Source organism: Glycine max, chromosome 17 (assembly GCF_000004515.6).
Source record: "Glycine max cultivar Williams 82 chromosome 17, Glycine_max_v4.0, whole genome shotgun sequence".
In the NCBI taxonomy this organism is placed as follows: domain Eukaryota; kingdom Viridiplantae; phylum Streptophyta; class Magnoliopsida; order Fabales; family Fabaceae; genus Glycine; species Glycine max.
The window spans coordinates 18,493,430-18,513,732 of record NC_038253.2 but is presented as its reverse complement, the minus strand read 5'-3'; the positions used below and the strand labels follow the sequence as shown (position 1 = coordinate 18,513,732).

Here is a 20,303-nt window from a genome sequence, read left to right as displayed (position 1 = left end):
ATGATTATTGAATTGTAGTTATAGACTTGTGCGCACATTATCAAATAATTATGCTTCTTCTCTAGTTAAATTAGAACTAGTAAATTTCTAGTAGATATTAATAGAATTCAGTTTTTTATTCATTTTTTCTTTTGACTGATACCATGTAACCTGATTCGGTTATATAAATTAGATATTTTTCTCTTCCAAATCCTGGTGCATTAATGGTTTTTTGTTTTTTTGCAGGTTAATTAACTGGGCAAATTGTGGTTTGTTAGGCTTATAACTGGGCAGAGAATATATTTCTGTAAGAAGTTTAGACTCTGGTCTTTCTTTTGTCACTGGAAGCTCTTTGAGCTCCCTTTTAAATTCAACAAAACCTCTTTAAACTAGAATTCTATTATGGGTTTTTTGTAATTGTCACTACTTTGAACTTGTGTGAAAACCCCTTCCCCCTTAAAGTATATGTGAAGTCTACATACAGGTGTTAGTGTTGATTTTCTTGCTTTTGTAATAAAACATTTTTCATTCTAACGAAAAAAAAGAACAAATTAAAGTTTACTTTTACCGACAATGATGGTAGAATTGGAAAAAGTACTTTTACTGGCCATTTAAATTGGTATGATTATTATTAAAAGAATGGCTGGTTTTCCTTTTACGGTCCCTGGATACACCAACAAAGGCAAAACAATTGCCACTAAAAGACTGTTTTTGGTGTAGTGATTCAACACTTAATCCATTGAAGTCTTCTAGTATTCCAATATCACTTGCTTCTTTGAGACTTGGCACAAACAAGACCATTGTTTTGAATCCATCGGTGTATACATGTATGACATCAACTATGTTGACTGTCCCAACTAGGATTGAGACAGCGACAACGACGATAAAAAATAAAGTTAAAAATAAAGGAGTCGTTATTATAATTTATTAGGAGAAGAGTTACAAAAAAAACCATTTTGAAAAGAAAATGGTTTCAAAATTAGATTTTGGATCCAAGAGTCAATTATGTATAGGAAAAGTGCTAAACAATGTCTGACTTAAGATGGTTACCTGTGATTGATTAAATGTGCAAAACCTAAATAACTTTGAAATTATTTATTTTACCCTTAATACAAACACAAATATTCTTGGATATTTTTTAAGCTAAAATGTAATTTTCATTTCTTTATTTTTTTAAATTCACAATTTTAGTCTTCCTATTTTTTAATTGAGACATTTTGTCTTTCATTTTTTAAAATTCCACAATTTTAGTCCCTCTATTTTTTAATTAAGACATTTCGTCCTTCGCTTTTTAAAAAATATGTAATTTTAGTCCTCTTCAATTTAAGACTCGATTGTGTACTTTTTAAAATCATTTTTTAATAAATTAACCTTATTAGCAATTAAATAATTTTAAAAAATATTTATCATGTGAATAATAAAAAGATATGTGTCAGCTAATGTTTGTAAAACACATAGATCAATATTTGAAATTAGTCATAAGAATTAAATTTGTCAATTTTTCTAAAGTAAGGGACAAAATATCTCAATTAAAAAATGGAGGACTAAAATCGTGAATTTTTTAAAAGTAAGGGATAAAATATCTCAATTAAAAAATAGAGAGACTAAAATCACAGATTTTAAAAAATAGGAAACAAAAATTGCATTTTAACCTACTTTTTATTGTTATTTTTAACAAGAGATTTATTTATTATTATGAAAAAGAGGATTGTTATTGTATTTTTTTTTTATCTTTTCAGCTCGACATGAGTGGTCTTCTACTCCTATATTACATAGTTCTTTTATTAAAAATATTTGTGTGTTAATATATTTTTTTATTAAATTTTTATTGAATTCAAGATTTTTTATTTCTCAGTACGTAACAATTCATACATCCTAAAATATGAATTGATAGAGGTGTACACCCAGGCCAATTCATTTTTCATTATTGAAGCAATTTAATAATTTATTTTAGAGAAGAGTTTCAAGACATCGAATTGTCACACAACCAGTGTCTCAAAATCTCAAGATTAAGAAGATGTGTTTTTAATAAGCAGATTAAGAAAATGTCATCTAATTAATCCCTTTTTGAAAATAATTTTATTACTGGTAATTTTGTTTTTTTCCTTTAATAAGTTTACCTATGAAATATTTATACTTAAGATTATTATTATTATTATTATTATTATTATTATTATTATTATTATTATTATTATTATTATTATTATTATTATTATTATTATTATAAGACATGTAAGTGATTTTAAAGTATTTCTACTTGACTTGATTTGTTGGAATATTATTATTTTTATTTTTGGTGTGTTTACTTTTAATAAAATGTACCCAAACTTTCCAAAAGAAAGGACAGGTTTCCTTGATTTAAAGAACACGTAAACGTTGAACAACTTTTTAATGATGTTGATGTGCAAGTAATTTGGTCTATTCCTTTAATCAACACACAAGCTAATGATCTTTTTTATTTGGAATCAAAGTGCCAATGGAAAATATTATGTGACGATAACTTGTCACCTTCTTATGGAGAAAATGATTTCCAACAATGATCTTGTTAGAGGACTGATAAAGTAAAAGCTGCTATAGTACTAGATAATGAAATATGTGAATTCTCCCTTCTTTCATTTATACTCAACTTTATACAGCATTATCACAGTACAATGATTGGTTGTCTCGAATTGTGGAAATAGAAAAAAGAGTATCCAAAAGGAATAATATCATGTGGCTGTTATAAACAAATCCTTTAAATATCTAATGTCTTTCTAACAAATATCCTAAGGCATATTCTGAGACATATCCCAATTGGCATCATACGTAGTCCTTGAAGGTGGTGGGCGTGGTTCTCATGGGTCTAGTATTATGGGTCACATTGCTATAATCACCCTCTGTTGGGAAAGACATCTTATCCTCAAGGTGATAAGTGTCGTCCCATTCTTCCCAGCTAGTGTCCTCAGGAGAAAGACCAAGCCATTGTACCGAAACAAGTTTAGTACGAGGTTTAGTGGAATCATTCATCTTGGAGTCCAGTATGGATAATGGTGCGACCAAAGGATGGTTGTTAGTGGCGAGAGGGGGGAAAGAGGTTGGGGGCACAGGTAAAGGACCTTGGTGACCTTGGTGAAGTTTCAACAATAAACAATGAAACACAAGTTGAATTTTGGACCCTTGAGGCATCTACAAACAATACCCGATTGTACCAATCCGTTTAAGCACTAGAAAAGGTGTTAGAGATACAGGAAGTAATATGAAGACCAAGCCTTGAAACTTGAAGAAGAGCTTGAAAAAATTGTCTTTTACATATCCAACTCTCTTGAGTGATATTTGTATTAAGTGTTATATTGTGTGTTACATCTTAGTTACTGTCATTTCATATGTGCATCATGCATAATCTTGTAGGAATAAAAAGAATAGTTTCTAAAGTTAGAAGATTTCTTCTAATGTTAAAACTATTTATTTTAATCGATGTTGATAGTAATTCATTGCACAAATGTTTATAACTTACAGAGAAGTCTCTCATATCAATTTAATCGATTGTAAGCTCTTACAGCAGAGGAGTGTTAGGAACACTGATAGAATAAAGAGTGTTCCTAACATTTCTCATTACAAAAACTCAAATAATTTTATAAAAAGACCTGAGGGAGCGCATTCATTCCCAAAAAAACTTTGGCCCATGCTAGCATAAGCATAATCACTAAGACAGTTATCATATTATCGATACCTAGTTTGATTATTAATAGTTTACCTTTTGTCAATTATATGGGAAGCATTTAATGACAGTATAATTAAACAGAAGTAAGACTTACTCCTCCATTTGTTGATCCATCATCCCTCCTTCGTCAATCTCTTCTACTTGGTGGACTAAACTTACACAGCAACTTCGAGAAGAAACATCGCATTTTTGGTTGTGACTCTACAAAAGAGGAAACATCGAAGTTGTAATCGTCTGCGTGTGGCACAAACTTATTTTATTTGTCTCCTCTTTTACAAAAGAATTATAAAAAAAATTGCATACCTACTAACAAGATTGGATCTGGAGATGGATTATTCGTCAATAGCTTTTGACACATGATGGCACCCTGAAAATCTAGGAAAGTATAGTCCAAAAACTGAGAACTCTCAAAATTAGTCTTTGCAAAGCAGAGTCCATGTTTCTAGCACACTGGGAACAACAGGCAAAACAAGCCACTCCACCCCTAATTGCGCATGAGCTTCTGAAGAAAAAAAAGTACAAGTTAGAAAGGGATAACTTCAAATGATTGCAATTACAGGACTTTAACTTACAAATAATTATAGTATTTTAATTATTGCTTATTGCTTAAAGATGCACTGATGCTTATTGCTTAAAACAAAAGGTTTAGTTGAGGATTGTTTTCAAATCAATACGAATGGAAAAATTGTTACCACCAGACACATTGTTTTATCCTGAAATTGCATTACCGTTTCACGGACACCACACTAATTTTTTTTAATGGTTTTCAATCATACACCTAAGAACATTTACAGTGGAAGTTTCTTAACTGAATTGCATGTATTGCTTATCAATAAAATATTATTTTGATCTGCCTCATGGAATTTGAAGAGGATTCTATAGGCATTGCTTTGAATTTGAAATAAAAAAATAATATATATATATATATATATATATATATATATATATATATATATATATATATATATATATATATTCATCATTGATAGTTTGATGATGCAATAGGGCATTTTGGCAAAAGCAACAGGAGGAATTGCTCATATACCAGTAGTAAGGCAAATTTATTTGGGTTGTGTTGTAAATGCCCTTACAAAACCCATCGACAATTGAGGAATTTTCAGCTTTGCCTCACTTAGTCAAATCTCTCCTAGTATTGCCTTGAGAAGTTCAGTATATGAGTCTCAGTGGGGGACCTATACTATGGTGAGGGTGTGTACTTGCACCTTCTCATTTTTTGTATTTTATTTCATATATATTTATATAGTTAAATCCACTGATTTTATTTTTTATAATTTGTCTCCACTGATTTAGGGTCTTAGTTCCGCCACTAATGAGCCTCCATACAAGACTTAGTGCTATTGATTTGATAATCCCAGTAGACGCAGCCAACAAGAATTAATTATTGGAGACAAACGAGTATAACAAAAATGTAATAAAGCATCTTTTGCAACCAAGTGGTGACTACCTTACGGGAAATAGCAGCAGTGGAATACACTGTTGTAGCAACTACAACAACAGATTCTCCAGCTACATCACAATACCTCACCCCTTGAGACCTTTGGCTTAATATTTCATGTCCTGTGAATGTCACTCTTTAATCATTTATGATGATCCCTTCAAACAAGCTTAGCCTTGTCGCAAAATGTCTGTTTGCCCGTGCTGCGAAGCTTATCCAGGAGATGTATTTTATTTGCATTTGCATCTTTTGGAAAGAGCTGCTAGATCAAGTTCTCACTCTCACATAGGCAAAGGAACTACTTTACCAATAGTTGAAACCAATAAGGGAGAATGTTTTTAAGACATCAAGGTTGAGTGGAGGGAACAACAAGTGCATATAATTTTGTATGATAGGAGAATAATCAGAATATCCTTTGAACTCAAAAGGTAAATTACTCCACTCCATATGCCTTGCCATAATTTAAAAGTAGAGTCTTGAGCATTTGAGTCATTGTCCATGGTATGTATACTAGAATGATGAGAATGGTGTATATAACCTATGAATCACCGATTCTGGCATAAACATTGTGACACGTTTGATGTTCAAAACATAAGATATCAGGACACCGCAAAAACACACACATAATCAACATCACAAAAAATTGTTTACCTAAAAACAAAGTTAAGACTTTTCAATTTTCAAATGATAATGACCCTCACCAATAGAATACTAAGAGGGATCATTTTACAATGTAATCTTTACGAAAGAAATCTCAAGATAAGAAGCTCAACCATATCCCTTAAAAGTTAAAACAACTAGTTAAGTCCTATGAAATTGAAAAAATATTGAATCTTGCAATATTTTTAAGTTGACCTTTTAAAAATACCTTTTTAATTTATGATAGAAGTATGTGAGAAGATGAACCATGTGTCAAAGAGATGTCCAAGCCATGTTAAAGAGGTGTTTGAGAAAGAAAAACCATTTATTAATTGCAACACGGTGAAGGGATGTCTAACACATATCCAAGACATATGTGACAAGTGTTGTGTCCGAAAATGTCCCACACCGTAACATGTCATTCTGCAAAGGTGTTTGTGCTTTATAGTATATTACACAGTGTAACAGTTGTGTCTTTTAAGTTTTCCTATAAATAAATTAATTAAATAAATAAATAAAATTAATTAGGTCATAATTTCCCACTATATAAATCAAATTTTAACCTAAAGCAGTTTTTACAAAACACTTTCTGTCCCTTTTTCTTTTATTGATGCACAAGAATCCTAACAGAGCAATCGGAGGAGGAGTTCTAGAAAGTATCAGAAACGTCACAATTGTTAACGCAGAACGCTTGAACGACTACATTAAGGTAAGGGATGAGTTACTCACACTTAGGGATTAGAAGAAGCATGTATAGGGATCCTTGGAGGATCAATTCTGAGTTATTTTGGGTTGTTTTTATAAAATTTTACTTCATGAACCCTTTCAAATTGAATATTTCATACGCTAAATTAAGTGTAATATCTATTATCATGAAATTTCATATTTTTTTTAATTGTCAATTATCATTACTTGATTTCTTTTTGTATATTAACGTGTATGATTTTCGTTGCTTTACGCTTGTGAATTACCACTTTTTTTGGAATGTGTCAGTGAATTGTTATCATTTGAATGAAGGATTTGACCCAAATAATTGTATTCCCTTTTGTTTGTAATCAAAATTTATGAATCACACTTATTGTGGCTTTATTGAAATGCAATATATATATCTCACGTTTGTTTTAAATTCCCAATACGTTGTGATTTACAAATGCAATATATATTCCCTTTTGTTGTTGAAATGACAATTCCCACGTACTGTACGCTTTGATTTACAAATGCAATATATATTCCCTTTTGTTGAAATTGCAATTCCCACGTACTGTACTTACACGTTTGTTTTATATATATATATATATATATATATATATATCGTGGCTTGAAAGTTTAATCTCACTGTACTTATTCTAAGAACATAAAAAAAATAATAGTAATAATAATAAATAAAATATAGAAGAGTTGCTTTCCAAATGTTTAATGGTCTAAAAAGAATTACATCGGGTAAGAAAAAAGAACCGGTACGTTAAGGTGCAGTATGTATGTTTAATATGTTAATGAATTTTTAATATTAAATTGATAAATGGATTGTGGTAGGTGAACATTCTTTCAAGGTGCAATAATATATGTTAATAATTGGAAATATTAATTCATAAACGGTTGTGCAGTAGTGAAGCTTTAATTTACATATATACACATATAAAGTAGATATCAAGCTTTTTGGTGGAAGTGCCTTGTACGTGATTCCTCGTGGCACTGTTTTTGCTGTTTGAGATTTCCTATAGCAGTTAACATATGTATTGGAGCATTAAGAAACATTTCGAAGTATACAAAATGGTTTGGTACTGTGTTTATTTTTGTCTCAGTGTATTTCAAGTATGCATCTTCACTGAGATGTGTAATAATAATAATAATAATAATAATAATAATAATAATAATAATAAATAAAATAAGGTTATAGAAATGATTGCTTCATAGTGATTATTTTTGTTACTTTATAAATTAATTGTTGTAGAAATTTTTTTTATTATTTTGTTGAATTAATATATTTTAATTTAATTTATATATTTTTTTGTTTTGTTTTGTTGCGTGAAGTAAATGTTATTATTGAATGATATGTATAGGATGTATGGGATGCGATAAATTATTTTATTATGAAATTTTGATTGGGATTGTGTGCAAGTGATAATCATTTGGTACGTAATGGACTGTGAATTACATGATTGTTGAGATGCTGTATGTATTGAGTTGTGAACTATGAATTATATAATTACACAATTGTAAGACCCTTTAAGGACGATGAGTTAATGTGCGATGAGTTGTGAAGGGATCCACTATGGGAACCCGACGAGTTTAACCACTTGAGTCACGATGAGTTAAAATAATTTTAAAAACAATAATTGGGATTTTGAAAAAAATTGAGTAGTTGTGTGCATTGCATAATTCATAGGCAGAGTCTGTGTGTTCAAATATATTTTTTTTTCTGGGTTGAACCCTAATCAGGAGGGAGAAGCCCCGATGGACCCTTCTGAGTGTAGGCCTTGGGGGTCACCCGGTTTGAGTGTTTCTTTAAGTCTGTGTCGATCTCACATCGCTGGAGCATTCTCGCAAAACAGCATGACCCTGACTGGTCTCCCTATGATTTTAGTTAGTGAGAGTGATCTGACATACCCATTGTGTGGTGTGCCTTGTCATGTACTCCTAAGCGCCCGACAAGGTTTTTCACTGAAAAATGGTACCACATTGCATGTAGGCTTGAGTCTAGAGTATTTGTTGCATAACACATGTGTTTGACTTTCATTGAGTTCACAATTGTGGTTTGATGTTATTTTCTGGAGTGTGTGAACTTGAATGGACGTGAATAATGTGTGTGATTTTGCGAAGTGATATGTTATTTATATAAATTCAACTTTGAGTATTATATGTTTTACATGCTTTAATGTTTTATTATATATGAATGTGATAACTCATTCCCGATGTATGTTTGTATTTGGGCTAATTGTCATTTTGTTCTTGTGAGCCATCACAAGATGAGTTTCACGCTAGAGATGAAGAGACTTAGTCTGTGATAGGGATATGCTCTAATAAGTGTGACATTGGGGCATAGGATTGTACTTCACATGTTATAATTTCTGTGAATGATATGATTGCGTTATATTTTTTATTTTAATTTTTTTGTTATTCAGAATGGACGACCTCGTTTTGAGTCAGAATAACCTTTTTTTTTATTCGAACAATTTCTACTATGTTTTCACTTAGTGGATGTGAACCTTTTATCCTTTTAAATTGATCTAAAGTCAATATGTTTTTAGAAGAAAAAAAATTACATGATTTTATTTCCTTTTATTCGTTATTTGTGAGGGTAGAGGGTGTCACAACACAGTGCAACTATACTATACCATTTATTTGAGTGCCTTCAGAAATGATGCAGTGCGGTTATACTATACCACATAATCTTGGGGAGAAAAGGGCTTCCAACTAAGGTAAAAGACAATAAAAAGGATAAATGTGTTTTTTGTAAATTACATTTTCAAGCTCTTTTATTAAAATGCGACACATTCCATGTCGGCAATATTGTAATCCAGTACCAATAAGAGGTACTTCAGCAACCTTCTTCCTATAGACCCTAAAAAATTGGCATAGCAAATGAAATATGCCGCAACATGGCAAGCATAAAAAACAACTCAAATAAAACATGGAGACATACAATCAAACAAAGCATAATACTTTATAGTAAAATATCCTATACTCACCTATCAGTTGCCACACTAATCAGTTCTGCATTTCTCTCAAGTAGCACATATAGAAACCCTAGAAATTCAATCGGTTTAGCTTTGACCTGCCAAGTTTCAAAGTACAGATATCAGGTATAGGCCAACAGATGTAAATGTAGCAAAGTTTAGAGGCAGATATCATAATCATGGACAAAGTAAATGGAAACAAATCCATAAGTAAATGTTATCAATATATACAACACAAATACAACAAGCAACATAAAACATAATGACCACATCTTGAAGGATAACAATTTCTAACCATTTGCTGAATATCACATCTTCCATGAGATCTCTGCTTGTGCATGATACCTTTAAGGGCTCAAAACATTCATGCATCACCGAAAGAGCAAGATTGAGCTTGTTGTAACTTTCTGCCAATAAGTCACTTTGACTACTACCAAGTTCACAACTGTCAGGGTTGATAAACTTCACTAATTTCCTAGTTAGATCGTCCACACTCACTGAAACTGGCTCTCCCAATAATTTAGGCCCTCATATATCTAGATAAAATAGACACCATAATGTAAAATAGAACAGTTTTCCTAAAAAAATTTCAATGAAGACACAGAACCTACAATTGTTTCTCTGGCACATTTCATCTGCTTGTCAAATCATAGCAAGTAACGCCACTAGTTCATTGTATGAAGAAGTCACAGAGGGACGGGGCGAAAATAGATTGGTTATGCTATAAAGAATTGGGGAATGGTGATATTAGGTGTTGCTGCTGGTGTAATTTTTACAAGAAGGTGGAGGGCACAAAGAGATTCCCAACGCCAATGTTGGAGTTGTTTTGTTAGTTGCCACTTTTTCAGATATTATTATGCAAGATCATCATATATCTGCAGCTCCATTTTTCGGGCACCTAACATGATCTGCATAAGTTTGACAAAGATGACACCAGATTTACACATGCAGACAAATATATACTCACGACACTCTCGGGCATGGATAAAATATTAAGGTAAAAAAAAGTGTAGCTGATACGAATAGCGGTAAGGAGCTGCAAATAGTAAGGCCCAAGAAGCAAAGCAACACTCCCATTCATAGTGAATAGCAAATCATGCACGCATGCATGTACGTAGGGGGCACAACACTAGCATAGTATCTTCTAGAAGAAGTTTAATAAAGGAATATCATTAGGATATTGTTGAATCTGTTAGCTTTCTGTTAGAATGTTAGCTTGTTGTTATACCTGTGGAGTAGCAACTATAAATGTATGAAAAGCCTCTGTGAATAAGAAGGAAGAAGAATAAGCATTTCCTCTATTCTCTCTCTATATCTCGCTTTCGTCTATTCTCTCTAGGGAGGTTACTTAGGCCTCGAAAGCCAAGCTCTAACATTGGTGCTTTCATTGCACAACAATGGCGGATGCGACGCGCTCCAAGGTGTCATCAGAACGCCTGGAAGACACAATTGCGAAACTCACAGCTTCGCAGCTCACCATGAATTCGAAGATTGATGATCTCCTTCATCGTATGTCGCAACTCGAAGTGAACCAGCAACCACCGCAAACGCCACCATCTTCATCGACAGGACAGACGCCGCCATCGCACAATCCAGTGCATCGTATGAAGCTCGACGTCCCAAGGTTTGATGGTTCTGATCCAACTGGTTGGACCTTCAAGATCACGCAATTCTTTGAGTACCACTCCCCGCCAGATCAGGAACGATTGACGATAGCTTCCTTCTACATGGAAGGGCCAGCCCTTGCGTGGTTCCAATGGATGCACCGCAATGCGCAGCTCTCCTCGTGGTCAGCGTTTCTCCATTCGTTACATTCCCATTTTGCTTCGTCAACATATGAGGATCCCACGGGTTTGTTGTGCAAGCTTCAACAACGTTCGTCGGTAAGCGATTATTTGTCCGAATTCGAGTCTCTGGCGAATCGTATAATGGGTCTTCCAGCACCGTTTGTGCTGAGTTGCTTCATTTCAGGGTTGAGCCCAGCCATTCGTTGGGAGGTGCAAGTCCTAAAGCCAATTTTGCTAGCCCAGGCAGTCTCGTATGCTCGTCTCCAAGAAGAGAAGATCCTGGATGCTCATTGGCCTTCATCAGATCGCTCACTGTCGACCACTGCGGGAACCATGACCACACACTCATCATCATCCAACTCCACACCACCTCTTTTGCCAACACCAGTGTGCACATCATCGTCCATTCCCTTCAAATGACTCACGCTAGAAGAGCTCACAGTTCGTAGGGAAAGGGGATTGTGCTTCCAGTGTGACGAGAAGTTTTCTCAGGGTCACAAATGTGCGTCGTCCTTGTTCCTACTGATCACAGAGGATAATGGTTCCATGTTAGAGTCAGTTCAACCGCATGCACCGTCACCAATGCCGGATTTGTTTCCGGAACCGCCATCGGCACAACTTATTTCAAGTTAGGCAAACGGTAATGCGGCCCTTTCCTTCGTCACCTTGAGGACAAAGTGGCGTTTGAAGCCCGCGGGAATGATACGAATAGCGATAAGGAGCTGCAAACAATAAGGCCCAAGAAGCAAAGCAACACTCCCATTCATAGTGAATAGCAAATCATGCACACATGCATGTACGTAGGGGGCACAACACTAGCATAGTATCTTCTAGAAGAAGTTTAATAAAGGAATATCATTAGGATATTGTTGAATCTGTTAGCTTTCTGTTAGAATGTTAGCTTGTTGTTATACCTGTGGAGTAGCAACTATAAATGTATGAAAAGCCTCTGTGAATAAGAAGGAAGAAGAATAAGCATTTCCTCTATTCTCGCTTTCGTCTATTCTCTCTAGGGAGGTTACTTGGGCCTCGGAAGCCAAGCTCTAATAGTAGCTTTTATACTTACATTTATGTTCACACTGAACACAAGGAAGGAACTGTCCAACCTCATCTCCATTAATTTTCCTTTGGCCGCAAATCCTGCAACGACATGATGGACAAAACCAGTCACCATTAGGGATATCCTATACAAAAAAGAAATAAAACAAGCCGAAGGAAACAACTTAGATCCAAGACCAATTATCGGTTTGAAAGTACCAAAATGATATCATATGATAAGTAAAATCAAGATAGCACTGAATATAGAATGATTGAGAAGGTAAATGATTAATCTACCTCCAAACCAAGGAAATTGATTTCTCTTTTGTCCCTTTTCAAGCTGTACCCGTGTTGTCCTTTCAAAACTACTACATCATTTTGAGATTTGTGTTAATATTTAATTGTGAAAAATATGAACACAATTCTCAAAACGACGTCATTTTGAAGGGACAACACGAGGGCAGCTTAAAAAGAGACAATAGAGAAGTCAGATCTCCAAACCAAGACATGTCTTATGAAATGAAGACGGACATTTATCACATAAAATAAGTTCACCACCATAGTGGAAAATAGAACAAATGCAGTCATTCTTGGCTGGAGACAAACCACCGAATGATTTTCCACTAGTTTCCCTTGTGTCATGACCTTGTATCATTTCTATGAGTGATCTACCATCTTCCACTGAATTAGAGGTTTATGATGTAAAAGAGAAGTTGGACCCTCTTTTCTGTTCTTAGCACCCATAGAGGCAATTCATTGCTTTGGCACTAGGGAATGTTGGGCTTTGAATCCCCCAAGCGCTTCCGCTTTTGATTCCAAGTTGATATACTAGCAGCTCCTCCATCCATAGCCTGCAAGTGTGATGATTTACATACTAGTTCACCACTCCAAAGCTTATCAACATTTTCTTCATTTGAAGGTTTCGTGTCAGATATAGCCAATTTAGAAATATTGTTTTCCATACAAAATCTGCATGCTGGATGGAATGTTGGGAATCTCTGATTTTGTGGAGAAATGTATATTATTCCCCTTTTCTTATTAGTTGGAGGTGGATAGTCACTGAATACCCTAAGGTGGTTGAAGTTTGTAGAGTTATGGAGGTACATCTTCTTCAACTTGATGAATTCCAACTTGCATTTCGTCATCCAAATCGAGGAAAAACACACTCCTCTTCCCTGCAAGCTTCCTCATGGTTCAAATGTAAAACACTCACTGCCTCCTCGAGATAACTCACCCCATCATCATCCAAAACATTATTATATCTGACATGCTGCTTCATCTTCTCACACTACAAAATTCCAAAACTCTCAAAATTAAAAAATTAAAAATTAAAAAAAGCACTCTTTCATGTTCACTACTACTACCAAAGCAAGCCATCATAAGGGAAAAATATTGAATCTTTGCAAACCAAAAACGACATGTGTTACAATAGCCTAAAAATAGGGCCAGAAATCAAAACATGCTTGCATCTACATCAAACCCTAAATTTAGGAAGTAAAAAAAGTATTTTTAAATTTCAGAAACTAAAAACCCACACACCCTAAATTCATTCATATGTTTTCTACTTTACTAATAAGAATATTTTTCAATTTTGTTATGACTTTTACCTTTTTCTGTTATTAAATCAAGAAATCAGAAAATTTATCTATAATATTTTTAAACATTTGCAAGAAAAATTAATTATTATTTTTAAATTGTCGTAATAAATTTTATAAAGGTACCAATCATTTCACCTCTAAATTAATTATACAGATATATATAATTCAAATATTATGCTTTAGGAATTTATATTGTATTCAATTTAAACTGAATATCACAAATCCTTTATTTAGAAATAAGGTGCCATTTCCAATATTTTGAGCATTCTAACTAATTAAATTTAAATTTCAAATATTTTAAAAATTAATTTGCTAATAATTAAATTCAGATTTCAAAATTTATTAATTAAATTTATAAAAAAAAATATATCTTTATTGGAAAAGTTTTCATATTATTATTTCTTTTACAGTTTCTACATTTTAAGATATTCCTTTTTTTATTTTTCTATCTTCCGTTTCTCTCTCTTAGTCTTTAATTAAATTCAAATTTCAAACATTTATTATTTCAAGTTTTTCAATTTTTTAAGGCTTAATTATAATTTTTATCCTTTTAATTTCATCAAATTAAAATTTTGATCCCTAAACTTTTATTGTAACATTTGATCCTACTTTTCAAATGTTGTGATTTTGAACTTTAATTTGTAAGCATTGAACTTTATGTTATAGTGGTTGAGTGTTTATTAAATGATGTGGCAAGGTTAATATGTATTTATTAAAACATAAATCCCGACTCCGTGGGAACCGAATCGAACCTGTCCCGACTTTGACGGATAAAAACCGCGTTGACTGGGTTCGGGGTTGGGTTCAGGTTTTCCCTGATAACCCAAAACGGGGGCGGGGGCAGGTATGGGATTACAGATATCCGCCCCGACCCCGACCCCGACCCGCCTCAAATGTTATAATTTGAAAAACCTAATTCCTAAAGGCTAAATCTTATTTTGCGCCGCTACTGCAGCTCTCAGTCCTCAGTCCTCACATTGCTAAACCTAAAACTTGTTCATAGAGGTCTTCAAGGAGAAGTGGAGAACGTGAGGCCGCTCAAGAGAGGACGCAACGTCAACCTCTTGAACCATTCTATTTTTTTAGAGCTAAAAATTAATGTTTAATTTTTTTATTTTAAATCACATTTCAAAAAATATTAAAACTTACTAAAATAATTATTTACCGAACTAGTTAAAAAATGTTATGCAAGTAGTCACAAACAATAGAAATAATTATGTATTGACCGATAAATTTTAGTCTTTGTTAAACTTGTACTAATCATCATGATACCAACAACAACCAATTTCTTATTTCCTTAATACATTAGTGTATTTTTTTTTCTTTCCAAGAAAGTAATGGAAGATATTAGTTTTTCACCATAAGGAATTTACCATATTTCTTCACCAATTAATGAGTCTCCTTCTCCTTCACCTTTACCAATTGATCAAACTTGTTCACCTATTCAAGTTGATCTTGCACCTTCTCCTTCACCTATTAATGTTGATCATATTCCTTCACCTCATGAAGATGAAGTTAATAATGTGGAGGCACAAGGAGGAATATGTAGGCTGAAAAGTAAGATTTGGCAGCATTTCAAAAAAATTAAAGTCAATGGTTTGGACAAGGTTGAATGCAAGTATTGTAAGAAACTTCTTGGTGGAAAATCAAAAAAAGGAACCAAGCATTTGTGGCCGAGATTTGTGTTCAGTACAAGATTTTTATGAGAGGGATGAAGGGCCAAACATTTCTTACCCCCAAGGTCGTGCAAGGAAAACAAGAGTTGGGTGCGGGAACTTATGATGCAGAACGTGCAAGGGAAGAGCTGGCAAAAGCAATTATTATGCATGAGTATCCACTATCAATTGTTGATCACCTTAGCTTTAGGAGATACTCTGCTGCCCTCCAACCTGTGTTTCAGGTTCGCTAGCAAAATCCCTTTTTTTCAAGTATGCAAATAATATATTATAGATACATTTATTGATTTATAACTATTAATAAATGTAATTATTTCCTTTGATGAATGCATTTTTTATTTTAAAATTATCCTTTGATATATATAACTGGTATATTATAAAATAAAATATAGTGATATTTTTCAGGTTCCTACTAGAAACACAATTAAGAAGGAGATAATGAAAATCTATGAGAATGAACGAGCAACAACTTTGAAGTTGTTGGATAGTCTTGATGGAAGAGTGGCCATTACATCAGACATGTGGACTTCAACAAGTCAGAAGAGGGGGTATATGGCTATTACAGCTCATTACGTTGATGGTTGTTGGAACTTACAAAGTCAGATTTTGAGGTAATAAAACGATTTAAACTTTTTATATTATTAGGCCTTTTATTTTATAAAATGATTGAATATGATTATATTATATCTCTTTTTTTTTTGTTTTTATATTATATCTCTATTTTTATGTTAGGTTCATTTATGTTCCTGCTCCTCATACAAGTGATAGACTTTGCAATGTATTGACTGACTGTTTGATGGATTGGAATATTGACACAAAATTGTCCACTATCACCCTAGATAATTGTACCACAAATGATGCTATGATTGATAAAATTAAGGATAAATTGCACTTAGGTAGTTTGCTTAGGGATGGATCTTTACTTCACATGCGTTGTTGTGCTCACATCCTTAATTTGATAGTAAAAGATGGGTTGAAAGTGGTGAAAGAAGGTGTAGAAAATATTTGGGATAGTGTGGCATATTGGACAGCAACACCCAAGAGGAAGGAAAAATTTGAGGAAACTACTAAATAATTGAGAATCCCTTACACTAAGAATTTGGCATTAGACTGTCCAACTAGATGGAACTCAACTTATAAAATGCTTGAAATTGCCATAGGATATGAGGATGTATTTTGTCGATTAAAGCAACGAGAGTCTCAATATACTTGTTTGCCAAGTACTTTACAGTGGCAATTTGCAAAGGATATTTGTGGGAGATTGAAGTTGTTCAATACTATCATTGAATTATTTTCTTCTACTAAACATCCAACTGCTAATTTGTATTTTCCAAATATATGTGAGATTAAGTTGGCAATCAAATAATGGATTACCTCTCCTAACCCAATGATTCAACAAATGGCAAAAAATATGATGATCAAATTTGATAAATATTGGGGTGTGATTCATAATGTGATGGGAGTTGCCACTGTTTTAGATCCTAGGTACAAGATGGAGTTGCTTGAGTATTATTATGAAAAATTGTAAGAGCATGACTCTTTTACTCAAGTGAGGGGCATTCAACAATTGTGTTATGACTTAGTTTTTGATTACCAAATGAAAATGAACAAAGACTCTTTTGGTAGTAATGTTGGTGATGTTACTGGTAGTGAAGTTGTTGGTGATGCATTATCTGAGTATGATAGATTTATTATAAGAAAAAAAAAGGCTAGAAGTTCTTATGTTAAATCAGAGTTAGACCACTATTTAGAAGATGTTTTACCAAGAGCTGTTGACTTTGATATTTTGATGTGGTGGAAGTTTAATGGTGTCAAGTATCCAACACTTCAAGCAATTGCTAAGGATATATTAGCTATTCTGGTATCTATCGTAGCTTCAGAATCCGCATTTAGCACTGGTGGTCAAGTATTAAGCCCACATCGTAGTAGACTTCAATGGACTACTTTAGAGGCTTTAATGTGCGCTAGAAGTTGGTTGTGGAGTGCTGAAAATATAGGTAAAGTTTTATTCATATATGTTGTTAAATTGATATTTGTGTTTATTCAAGAACTAATAGTAGTAATGTAATTTTATAGGTTCTACGAGCTATAAAGTTGTTGCTGAATGTGCTAATGTAATGAATGAAATGGTTTCAGATGATGAAGGTAAATAATGTTCTAAATTTCATTTTTTGTTATTATATAATATAAGCTTTTGTTCTAATTTTTTATTTCTTTTATGCAGGTGAAATGATGGGTGTTGCTGGTGTCACTAATTTGGAGGAATGATTAACATTTATTTGTTGAAAATTTTAAGTTGTTTCTTTTTTTTATTATGTAATTTGAAAGAATGAACCATGTTTAAGTTGCTAAACAAAATGAAACATGTTTGAGGACAACCAACATAGTATATTAATATCTCTTTTTTTGCTAAATAGAATCATATGCTACTTATTGCTAGGACAACATATATTTAGATGATAATGTTTTTTTGGGGGGAAATAAATATGTATGTCCTTAATTCTTCATGGAATACCTAAATTTTATGATTTTAATTGAATGGATTGATTTGTTTTAGTAATTTTTTAAATTATGATAATGATCCCATATTTTGAATTTGGCTTTGTTATTGTTTTTTTTGTTATGAAACTGTTTTTTAGCCTTTTTTATTTTTTTCAATAAGTTTCAATATTTTCTCTCTTTTTAAAAAAATTTTAATCAATTCTAACGGGGACGGGACGGGGCGGGGAAACCCGACCCCCAACGGGAAGTCGGGAACGGGGTGGGTATGTATTTTTTAATCCCAGTGGGGCTCGGGGGCGGAGTCGGGGATTAGTCACAAAGTCGGGGGACACGGTGGAAAATGCAATACCCGTTCCCGTTTCAACCTGTTGTCATGCCTAAATTATATTAAGTTAAAATTAATATAAAAAAAACAAAAATAAATAAAGGAATTGACGAGATCCTTTTTCCCATGTTTCCTTCTTCCCCTCTTGTTGAACCCATGACAAAACTCCTCCCCTTCCGGTTCCAGTTCCACAGCAGCCGCAGATGGCCACATCTTGGTCGTGCATGCGGCGGAAGACAGCGGTGGTGTGGATTTGCGTGTGGTGGAGCTTAGCTTGTAGCGGCAACGGGGTACTTTGGGGTTCTAATTTGAGTTCTTGATTTCGCGGTGATGAGTTGCTTCGTTGCTTATTTTTCTTTTGTTGGATTTTGTCACACAGGTTTTTGGATTTGGCATTTGAGAGTGAATGATTTTGCGGAGTTAATGGGGTTTGGGGGATGGTCGGTGTTTAAGATGTTATCGGGATTACTTGTTTTTGGGATGATGGCTCTGAGCCACGGTTCCACAAGAAGCACAAGGACATGGTCCTCTCGATTTGGAGCATCGATAATTCTTTTATTTTTTATTAATTAATTTAATTAAAAATTAAGAAATATTATTACATTTATCTTTTTATAAACTCATATTAAATGTGTGACATCATTTAATAAATGATCAGCCACAATAAACATAATGATCAAGATAGACAAATTAACACAAGGATTAAAATAGTAAAATTTAAAAATTAGAAGAAACAAATATTACAATAAAATTTAAGGAATTAAAATTCCTTTGTTTTAGGTGAGTAAGACTTTAGAAATTTTCTTAATATTCAACATTATTTGTTTACAAAGTTTGTTTAAGATTGTTAGGATTCTTTAAATAAGTATTTGTCAAATAATAATGTTATTTTATGTTAGCTACAGTGTTTTTTGACAAAGTATTTTTTCCAAAATCTAAAATCTCAATTTAAATTAACGATTTAACAATTGAAGCAATAATATCTAAATCATAGAATCTTTAGTTCCATCAACTAAGAACCGCAAAAATTTTAATTCATTATATCATAACATATTATGCATTTATATTTGTAATAAAACATATTATCGTGTTCCCTTTAAAAATATGAGTATCTCAATTAAATAGTTTCCCAATTTTCATTTTGTGATTATGTCATAAAAAGATAAAATAGTAAATAAATCATACAAATAACGAATTTAGATAAGTAGTGTAAGACTTGTTAGAGTCTCCATTATTTACTCACAACCTTCCTAAGATGATGATGGAATTGAGGTCAAAGACCAAGATCCGCGAAATGGGTGTACTCAATCTAAAGTAGCATAAAATTAAATTAGAACCACAAAGAAAAAATATAACTATAATTAATTATTGACTTCTAATTAATTCTTTAAAAAAATAACTCTAAAAGTTGTTAATGTTTCCATTAAAATTTATGCCTATCTATTTAACAACTTTATGACATTGTAATACTTTTAACATTTATACACTAAAAAAATTATCAAAATATATATAGTAAATGGGTCAAATATATCTGTAAATTTCTCCCTAAAATTTCTAGTGCTTAAAGAGTAGATTGTACTAACCTAAAGTTTCATTTTATCTCAAGACTTAACTAAAATTTCTAACTTGCTAAATGAAATACTACCAATATCTTTCCAACAATATTTATTTTTATAAGTAAAAGTAATTCCTACCTTAAGTAAGAAACACTAATCTTATGTTGTTTGTTTAACTCCTTTACCTTTTATCTCTTTCTTGTTTTTTTCTCCCCTTCGATTTCTCAACTTGTTCTATATATTTTAGAGCAAATTACATAAACTTCCCTTGAGATTTATTCATATTATACATACATTTCCTCCTTTTTCACATTACTTTGGCCTCCCCTCCCATAACTCTCTTAACTAACATTTTTATCTATTTTATCAA

The 20,303-nt window shown here is 32.8% G+C and overlaps 1 long non-coding RNA gene across 1 annotated transcript; it reads left to right on the top strand.

The window, feature by feature from the left end:
- The first annotated feature begins 15,740 nt into the window (after positions 1-15,740).
- Positions 15,741-16,277, top strand: LOC121173794 (uncharacterized). Its single transcript, XR_005889189.1, has 2 exons — positions 15,741-15,774; positions 15,956-16,277. It is a non-coding gene; the product is annotated as an uncharacterized lncRNA (long non-coding RNA).
- The last annotated feature ends 4,026 nt before the right edge of the window (positions 16,278-20,303 follow it).